The sequence below is a fragment of the Gossypium raimondii genome, chromosome 3 (assembly GCF_025698545.1).
Source record: "Gossypium raimondii isolate GPD5lz chromosome 3, ASM2569854v1, whole genome shotgun sequence".
Classification (NCBI taxonomy): domain Eukaryota; kingdom Viridiplantae; phylum Streptophyta; class Magnoliopsida; order Malvales; family Malvaceae; genus Gossypium; species Gossypium raimondii.
This window is the reverse complement of record NC_068567.1, coordinates 40868012-40878378: the sequence shown is the minus strand read 5'-3', so window position 1 is coordinate 40878378 and position 10367 is coordinate 40868012.

The following is a 10367-nucleotide window of genomic DNA, read 5'->3' as shown; positions in this document are numbered from 1 at the left end:
GCAAAATAGATCTTGAATTCATTTATGGATTTATTCACTTGTGATGTTCATACAGTTGTATACCTAAATCCTGAGTGGATGATGGACTATGTATGTGTGACTCGTACATTTTGATGTAAGTAAAAGCCTAAGTTGGCGCACTGGGTGTATGACTTTTGCAGTATATAGCGTCATTCACAACAGTGGAATTCATAGCTCGAGACACGGGTAAATGATATACTCTTATTGGCATTACATGGTTGATGAAAAGTAAACGTAGCCACGGGTTGTTCGTCTTTGTAATGAATAACTTGATCACGATTTGATAGTGATTGACTTTTTATGAAGGAAGAAGTAATGATTACCATGAGATAAAATAAGATCATATTGGGAGAACAAATATTATGCCAAAGAGATTAAGGATATCTTATGAGGGTAACACACTTATGACAAAGTCATTGGGTAAGCACTAATCGAGTTGCTTTCTTAATGGTATGTCGTTGGGGAGAGCTTAGTCACGATACTATAGTGAAATGAATTCGTGACTAAATGAGTTTATAATTAATAGGCAAAAAGCTTAAACTTAATTATAAATCATTTGAGACTCAATTGCATATATCCAATTGGTCTCTCCGCTAGCTCATTGAAACCAAAAATGAATTACATGTTGAATCAAATGAACAAAAATGAATAGAAATGGAGTAATAGGAAACATTTGGAAATGATTATGGTTTTCTCCTTAATGAAAATTGAGAAATAGAATCATTTCGAAATGAATGTGGTTTTCTCCAAAATGAAAATGAAAATGAAAATGACCTAAAAATGAATTTATGTTTTTCGAATAAATAAAGTTCAAAATGTAAATAAATCATTTGGTCATAGTGAATATTAAATATATTTTCAAGATTCTTTTATGGTAAAGTTTTCATGGTTTTAATGGAATTAGAATTGATTGAGAAAATTATTTAATTAGAAATATATTGAAGTTTATTTTTGGGAAATAGAAAAAAAATATTTGGTTGGATCAAATTATATAGTATTGGGTTAAAAGCCCAGGAAATACTTGTAATTGGACTCGATTTGGAAGAGTCCCAAAAGCCTCTTTTACAATAATGGGGGATGACAACCCTAGTTAATTAACTAGGGTTTAAGGTTTGTCGCCCCTTACATCTTAATAGAACTAGGATTTCATTTTTCTAGTTGAAATAAACTTCTCTGATTCAACAAGAGTTTTACCTTCTCTCCCTATAAATAGATGGCACTAGTAGGTTATTTATACAACTTTCAAATATCGTTATTCTGCCCGAAAATAGAGACTTTTATTTTCTAAGAATTAAATATATTCGAGAAGAGAATTTTCATTTTCACCCAAAAGAAAACTATTTTTAGTTTTTGTGTTTGATTTGTTTTGTTTGAGCCCACACTCGAAGTAATTCGTGGTAAAAGGATTGTTTGCTTAAAAGTTGGAAACGAAAAGGATCTGTCTAGCTGAAAACATAGGTACTATTTTAGTCTAAGAATTATTGTTATAAATATCACAAACCAAATCAATTTTCAAAATTTTTATTTTCTGCTATGCAAGAAAACTGTTTTCAAACTAGATTTTTCCCAATAAATGGTATCAGAGTTACGATTGTGCTATGTTTATAGTGTAAATCGAGACCAAAATTCTCTCTCTTCTCATGTATGAGTGATTATATTTGACAAGATATGACATTATTATAATTGCATGCAGGTTTAGGGGAATGTAAGTGAATGAATGTATGGTATTATTTTATCATTATAGATGAAAAAGTAATTTTGCCAATGTTGTGATTTCTAGAAATTTAAATGTAATTTATTATTATCTTGGGCATGTATATTTTAGATCTTGGACTGCCATATCCACGAATAGTTTTTTTTTTTTAGAATAAAACATTTGAGCCTAAAACGGGCATAAGAATTTTGTAACCTAATTTTCCCTAAAACAAACTTGAAAAATTGAGACGCATCCTAACCATTGACCTAGCAAAACCAAAAGGTGGCCAACAGTGGTCCGATGGTGGTCCGATGACAGCCCGGTGGTGGTCGATAGTGGCTGTGACACGAAAATGGAATTAGAAAGACAAGGATGACAGAAACATGAATTGGTATCGCAGCAGTAGTCCATGGTGGCAAAATTGAAGACCCGAGGTATGTTTTGGGGTGAATTTTTTAATTTTTGCAATTTTTATTATTTTAGGAAACTTGGAAACTTTGAAGACCCAAAATTGATGACCCAAAATTGGAAACTTTGACTGGTCAGAGTCATTTAATTTTATGCTTTTAATTTTATGGATAAGCATGATGATAATTATTTGACTGCGAATGCATGTTTATGCATATATGAGATAAGCATGCCAAATAGATTAAGAGAGAATGCCACATGTACTTTTCATGCATATATTGATCATTAATGATTAAAACCGAACATTAAAAACCTTCCTTTTTTAAATATTGAATGGGGTAAGGCCCCTAAACAAGATTTATGGCCTCTATCAATGGTCTCTTGTGATGGCATAGTAATTTAACTACCCCATGGTAGGATTGTCATATCGATCTCACTGGGGAGATTTCCTAAAGTAAGTACAACTCTCTTGTGATCGTATAGTAGTTGGACCGGCCTTCGTGGTAGGTACAATCATACGATATTTCAAGAAGTTCTATCTTCAAAGATGACAACTAGTCACAACATGCTACTCGGTAAGATTGTCTCAGGATGACTCATTTGTGGTGCATGATGCGATACGTGTTGAGTTGATGGTTATACATTTAAGATCTTGTAGTTAAGTAACTCTCCATAGAGCTCTACCTAAGTTAGAAAGATGATCAAAAGTTACATTATTATTAGTACATGAGAATGCCACAAGAATTAGGTTCATGTACTAACTGGATAGAAATTCATGTTCTTACTAGTTGATCATGATCACCCCATAATGGCTTGATTCAATGGGTGTAGGAATTATCATTGCAATGGCTTACAAATAATTTCAAGGTTTAATGTAAGACACATGCATCATCTTAATGCATATTGTACTATTGCAAAATGTTTTAAAAATTTTGTTTAATACAAAGATATTAACATATGAAAGATTTATTTCCAGTTCAAAAATGGCACCAACTCCCTTATTGAACATACTTACTGAAAAAAACTGAATAAAAATAACTATAAGAAATGGAAAAGGAACCTGATAATTGTCCTGAGCTGTGAGAAACTTAAAATAGTTCTTAATAATAAGTGCCATTTAGCCACTCAAGTTGAGGTTAGAAAATACTGGGAGGAGTCTGATGAGATAGCTCATTGCTATATGCTGGCAAGTGTGACCCGCACCCTATATAAACTATTGGAGAGCTGTAAGATTGCCAAAGCTATTCTGGATAAGCTAGAAGACATGTTCGGAGGCCAAGCTACCTTAGCTCGATAGTCTATTATAACTAGCATGATTAATGCCCAACATAAGTCTAGTACTTCGGTCAATGACCATATGATAAATCTTATGGAATACTTTGTTGAGGTCGCGGACAATGAGGCCAATTTGAACCAAAATAATCAAATTGAGATGGTGTTCAAGAGCTTGTCCAAGGACTTTGCTGGCTTTCAGGCCTTATATAACATTGGCAACAAAAACCTTACGTTTACACAACTCATGAAGGATTTACAATCCTATGAGTTGATGTTAAATGGCAATTAGCCAGTCTAAAGAGTAGAAGAAAATATAGTTGTCCCTTCTTCCTCAAAATGAAAGGGAAAATGCACTAAGAACGGAAAGACTAAGGTCTTTGGGCCACCATAAGTGGAAAGGAAGAGAACCAAAAATCCTAAAGACTTATCTAAGTCTAAATGCTTCTTATGCAGTAAGAAAAGGCACTTCAAGGCAAATTGTAAAGAGTGGAAGGAATATCTGGCCACCAAAGGCAAATGTATAGAACTCTTTATAGTAGAAGCTTACTTCGTAGAGGATTCAATAGAACACTAGGTCATTAATTCAAGAGTCGCTAATCATGTTTGTGTTTTTCTTTAGGGGTTTGACGAGATGAAAGATCTTAGAGATAAGAATCTATCTTTGCAAATCAAAAATGAGACAACTATGGCAATTGAATCAATAGGAGGTTTACATCTTTATTTTGATAATTTTAGGAAGATTATTTTAATAGACGTTTTCTATGTACCAAGTTTCAAAATAAACTTAATTCCAGTTGCATGTTTATATAAAAACAGCTTGATCGTGACTTTTAATAATTGAATTGCAATATTTAGAAATCACAATCTTATCTATAACGGATGGATGTTAAATAATATCTATTTTATCAAACCAAATATGTACACACTGCTTGACACTGAAATATTGAATAAGAAACTTAAAATTTTTCACTCTAATGAGGCATACCTTTGGCATTTGAGACTTGGTCACATTAACCAAGAAAGAATCACTAGACTTATGAAAGACAGCATCTTAAATTCACTTAAAAAAATCGATCTTCCACAATGTGAATCTTTCTTCGAATGTAAGATGACCAAGTGATCTTCTAATGTGAAAGGAACGAGGGCCGTAAAACCCCTAGAACTTGTGCACACTGATGTATGTGGCCCCATGAGCGTCAGTGAAAAAGATGGTTATGAATATTATGTAACCTTTATTGATAATTATTCCAGTTATGGGTATGTGTACCTAATGCACCACAAGAGTGAAACATTTGATAAATTCAAATTGTTTCGTGTAGAAGTAGAGAAACAATTAGGTTTACCCATAAAGACACTTCGGTCTGATCAAGTTAGGAAATATTTATCTAATGAGTTCTTAGGGTACCTCATAGAGTATGGGATTCTATCCCAGTTGACCGTGTCGGGCACTCCAGTATAGAATGATGTGTAAGAGTGAATGAATCAAACATTGTTAGACATGGTACATTCGATGTTAAGTTATTCGAAGCTATCAATCTCTTTTTAGAGATATGTGGTACAAACAACTTGCTATATTCTAAATGATGTGTCAACTAAGGCAGCATCAAAAAATTCATTCAAATTGTGGCATGGAAGAAAGCCAAACCTTAATCATTTAAGGATTTGGGGATACCTGGCCCACGTATTGGATAAAGATGCAAGGAAGTTGGTCTCATGAACATAATTGTGCATGTTTGTAGGTTATCTAAAGGGAAAAAATGGCGGTTTGTTCTATAACCTGAAAGAGCAAACTATAATTGCTTAAACTCATGGTAATTTCCTTGAAGAAAGTTACATTAATGACATCAAACCTCAAAGTAAAGAGGTACCCGAGGAACTTTCGGGAAATATACAAAACCCTACAGAAACGGTTCCACAACCAACTCCTTATAGTATACCTTCAAACGATTAGTAGCATAGGGTACTTCGTCGTAGTGGGAGGGTCTCTTGTAAGTCTGAGTTCTTCCAATCTGGTGGAAGTGTTTTTAACACTTAGTCCACCAAACAGCAACATAATGATCCACTTACGTATGACAAAGTGATGCAAAATGTTGATTCCAAGCTCTGGGAAATAGTTATGAAAACTAAGATTAATTCTATGGATTCCAACTCAGTGTGGGAACTTGTAGACCTATCGAAAAGGATAACATATAGGGTGTAAGTGGATGTATAAGAGGAAAAGAAATGCGGATGGAAAAGTGGAAACTTATAAGGCCTGACTTTTAACAAAAGGCTATACTCAGAAAGAAGGTTGTACAGGCCCAAATTTGGCTGGGGACCAAAACCCAAACCAACCCAATTACATGTCAGGCCTGACATGGCCTAAATCCAAAACTTGAAAGGCCGGACAACCTAGCCCAATACTCAGCCCAACAGTAACCTTAGCCCAAACCATAACAGAAAAAATAAAAAGTTTTCAAACCCTAGGTGCGGCACACCGAGGGTCTTCTTCTGGTCAATTGCCCTACTGTTCTCACCTGCCCTCTGCCACCTCCACTGCTCTGCCACCTTCTGCCCACTTGCTCCAGCGCTACCTGCACAATGAAAAAGAACACGCAATAGCAGCGCAAAAAGGGGAAGAAGACAGTAATAAACAGTGGAAAATTGTTGTATTCTCGACTATAAAAGCCAGATCAAACCAAAGTAATTTTTTGGACAGTAAACATTAATAAAAAAACAAAACAAAAAAAAATAGATTTGAGAGAGATTCAAAAAACAAAAAATAAAAATACAGTTTCAAGGTGAATATTTTATTTCATTTAATTTTATATTGTTACTTTTTTATTTCGAAGCAATATTAATAAAAAAGGAGTTTTTACCTATATCGTCGTCGCCGGAGTGTAGTCGAGGCTAAAAGGGGTTGCGTCAAAAAAGGGGGGAACTTTTTAGTTTCTCGACCGCCGTATACGGTGGCGTCGGCACTGGGGACCGGCGGTTGACATGGCGGCCGATGACCGGGGCTAGACCGGATTCTGGGGAATTTGACAGAGGGTAAGAGAGTTTAAAAAGGGTTTTGAAATTTTTTTTAAAAAAAAGGTATAAATGATTTTTTTGGCAGAAAACTGACTTTAATACTTGGTCTAAACGGCGTCGTTTTGAAGTTTGTCCTTAGAGGCCAAAACGACGCCGTTTTGACTTGGATCGGACCGACCCGACCCGAAACTTAGTTGGTCTAAACGGCGCCATTTTGGTAAAGGGAATAATTCCCCATTTGGTCCTCGCCCTTTTTCGGCGCAGTTTAGTTGGCCCCTGTTTCCTTTTATTTGTAATTTATGCCTTTAAATTTCATTTTCAACCCAAATTAGTCCCAAATCTGTTGATTTCGATTTATTTTGCAATTTTTTTATTTAATACTTTTCCTCATGTATTATTTATTTATTTTATTATTTATTTTAAGTTTTTCATATGTTAAGCATTTCAAACCATATTAAACTATTATCCATTTTATTTTTTGTATATTATTTATTTGGAATTGTTTTCATATATCATTTTCTAAAAGAAATTGTTTTGTATATCCTTTGTTTGAAATTTTCTTTTTACATATTATTTGTTTTCAACTTTTTATATATTATTTTAAAATCGTCTTCTATGTTATTTATTTTTGCTTTGCATGTCTTTAATTATGTTGCATATTATTTACTTTGAATTGTTTTACACTATTTACTTCAAATTGTTCTATATATATTATTTTGTTTCATTTTTCTTGTTGTTAAATATCGACATTAAAATAACATGCATTGTGATATTATTGCCCTTATGTGTATTGTATTGCTTATTTGTACTTATCGATTATTTGTCATCCATTAGAGTACTTTTTTTGGTTTACGAATTATTACTTCGCATTGCATATTATCATTTCCATCATGCTTTATTTGCTCAAAAATTATGTTTAATATGGTTTAAGTTTTGGGAATCATTTTATTCAAAAGCTTTCAAGATAACGTAATATTCAGTATTTGGGATCTTCGAGAGGATTGAGCCTTAACGTATTGGGTTCTAATTTTCCTCGTTGAATCCAAATAATCAAGAATATTCTTCAATCAAAACACATAAATAAAAAGTTCATTATCGGGAATTCGATACGTTGTGTCCAACGTATTGGATATGACATGTTGTTTTCTCAAGATGAGGATTTTTCTAAAAAATAATAAAGGCAATATTCAATGTTTGGAATTTTGAGAAATTGTGCCATAACGTATTGGGTTATGATTTCTTCATCTGACTTAAACAATTGAATATCCTTATAAATTTTATTGCATGAGTTTTTTTACGACGAGCTCATTTTTAAAGAGGTGAAATATCATGCCCTAACTCAATAGGTGTGACATTTTCTCTCTCCGAAATGAGAGGATCTTAACGGGTAATTTGATTTATACAAGTTTTCTAAATACAAGAATCGTATTTTAAAATCTTTGTACATTTTTTATATTAAGACTAATTAATCGACAAGGTACCAATTTTGGGCGTGTCGAGGGTGCTAACCCTTCCTCGTGCGTAACCGACTTCCGAACCCGTTTTTTGGATTTTATAAGACCAAAAATTATTATTTTAGTAAACTTAAATTTTTATTAAAATGATTTAATTATGAGGTGATCTGATCACACCTAAATAAAAAGGATTGGTGGCAACTCCATTTTCGTTTTTTCCAAAATTTAAGTCGATCCCCTTTTTCAAAAAAATGATTTCGACAAAGGTATTGATTATGAAGAAACCTTTTATTCGATTATCATGCTCAACTCAATCTACATATTTTTATCCATTGCGGTGGCTTTTGATTACGAGATCTAGCAAATGGATGTCAAGACAATATTTTTGAACAACTATCTTGAATAGAGCATCTATATGATGCAACCCACTAGATAAATAGCTAAAGGAAACGAGCTTAAAGTTTGCAAACTACTTAGATCTATATATGGACTTAAGCAAGCATCTCACCCATGGAATCAAATATTTGATCAAGCAATCAAGACTTTTGGATTTGAGCAAAACGTAGATGAACCTCATGTTTATAAATGTTTAAGGGATAGAAAGGTGGTCATTCTCGTTCTATATGTCAATAACATTCTACTTATTGGGAATAAGGTAGGGACATTTTCATCAATTTAATTGTGGTTAACTCAACAGTTTATCATGAAGGACTCGGGATAAGCTAATTTTTTTCTAGGAATTCGAATCCTAAGGGATCAAAAGAAAAAATTGATAGCACTATCCTAAGCTTCATACATAGACAAGATATTGGAGTGTTATGCAATGACTAATTCGAATAGAGGAAATCAACCCTCTAGATCGGGATTTTATCCTTTTTTAGATGATTGTCCTAAGACACCAGAAGAAAGAGAGAACATGAGAAATGTTCCTTATGCTTCAGTAGTAGGAAGTCTCATGTATGTTATGTTATGCACACACCCAGATATCTATTTTGCAGTGTGGTTGATAAGTCAATATCAGGCGAATCCAGGACCAAGACACTAGCAAGCAATAAAGCATATACTCAAGTACTTATAGAGAATAAGGGATTATATGCTTGTATATTTTGGAAGAGCTTTTACTCCTATCGGATATACTGATTCTGACTTCTAAACGTGTCGAGATTTGAGAAAATCGACATCAAGTTGTGTTTTTATCCAAGGCAGTGGGTCCATTATGTGGAGAAGTGTAAAACAAAGTTGTACTATTAACTCTACTATGGAGGTCGAATATGTGATTGCTTCTAAAGCTACCATAAAAGCAATATGGCTTTGAAACTTCCTTACGGATCTTGAAGTCATTCTTGGTATGAGAAAAACTATCAAGTTGTATTGTGACAATAGTCCAGCAATAGCTAATACCAATGAGATGAGAAACCATAAGAGGCAAAACATATTGATCGCAAGTATCATATCATAAGGAAGGTAGTTGCAGATAGAATCGTGGACGTAATCAAGGTCGTATTTGAAAACAACCTTGTGGACCAATTTACCAAGACTCTACTAAATAGGAGTTGTGAGAAACATGTGAAGAACATGAGAATTCGTTTCTAAGTTTGATTCGACCGAAACATATTTTCTAGACTCTACTGCTAGAAAATATATTTTCCAAAATAACGATTCTATCAGTTTCTATTTGAGAAGAAAATTTTATTTTCACCCCAAAAGAAAAGAAAACTATTTCTAATTTCTGTGTTTGATTCGTTTTGTTCAAGCCCACACTTGAAGCAATTCGTGGTACAAGAATAACGAAAAAGATCATTTGGTTGAAAACTGGGAATGACAAGGATCCGTCTATCCAAAAACACAGGTACGATTTCGATCTAGGGTTTATTGTTATAAATATCACAAACCGGATCGATTTTCAAAATTTTTATTTTTCTCTATGCAAGAAAACCGTTTTCGAACCAAATTTTTTCCAACAATATGGCAATGTACCTAGGTTGGTTGGCTTGTTGCCTAAGTTAGTTTTGGCACTTTTTTAAGTGACTGATAATGTTATAGTGGTTGAATTTTATCTTTTGATTACTAGTTAATTAAGCTTAATTATGTGAGTTTGAATGTGCAAATTGGTTGGTATAATAATGTTGTATTGGAGGTTATATTTTGAAATGTTTGAACATGTTTAGATAGGTTAATTGGATGATTATGTTTTGTGGTACATTTTAGGTATGTTTAGGTTCATTTGGTTGAGGCTTTGAACACTTAAAAATGCAGGATTATAACCATTTGGTCACTGAGTCTCGAGACAGAAAGAATATATCTTAAGACTGCTAGAAAAAAATTCACTTAAATTTTCCATTAAAACCCTAATATCTCGAGACATATTTGTATAGTCTCGAGACAACTAGCCTTTGTCTTGAGACAAAATAACATCAAAGCTAAATAGATTTTTCCTTTCTCCTAGACTTAAGATAGGAACCCCTTATCTCGAGACATTTATGTTTGATCTAGTGCCCTGG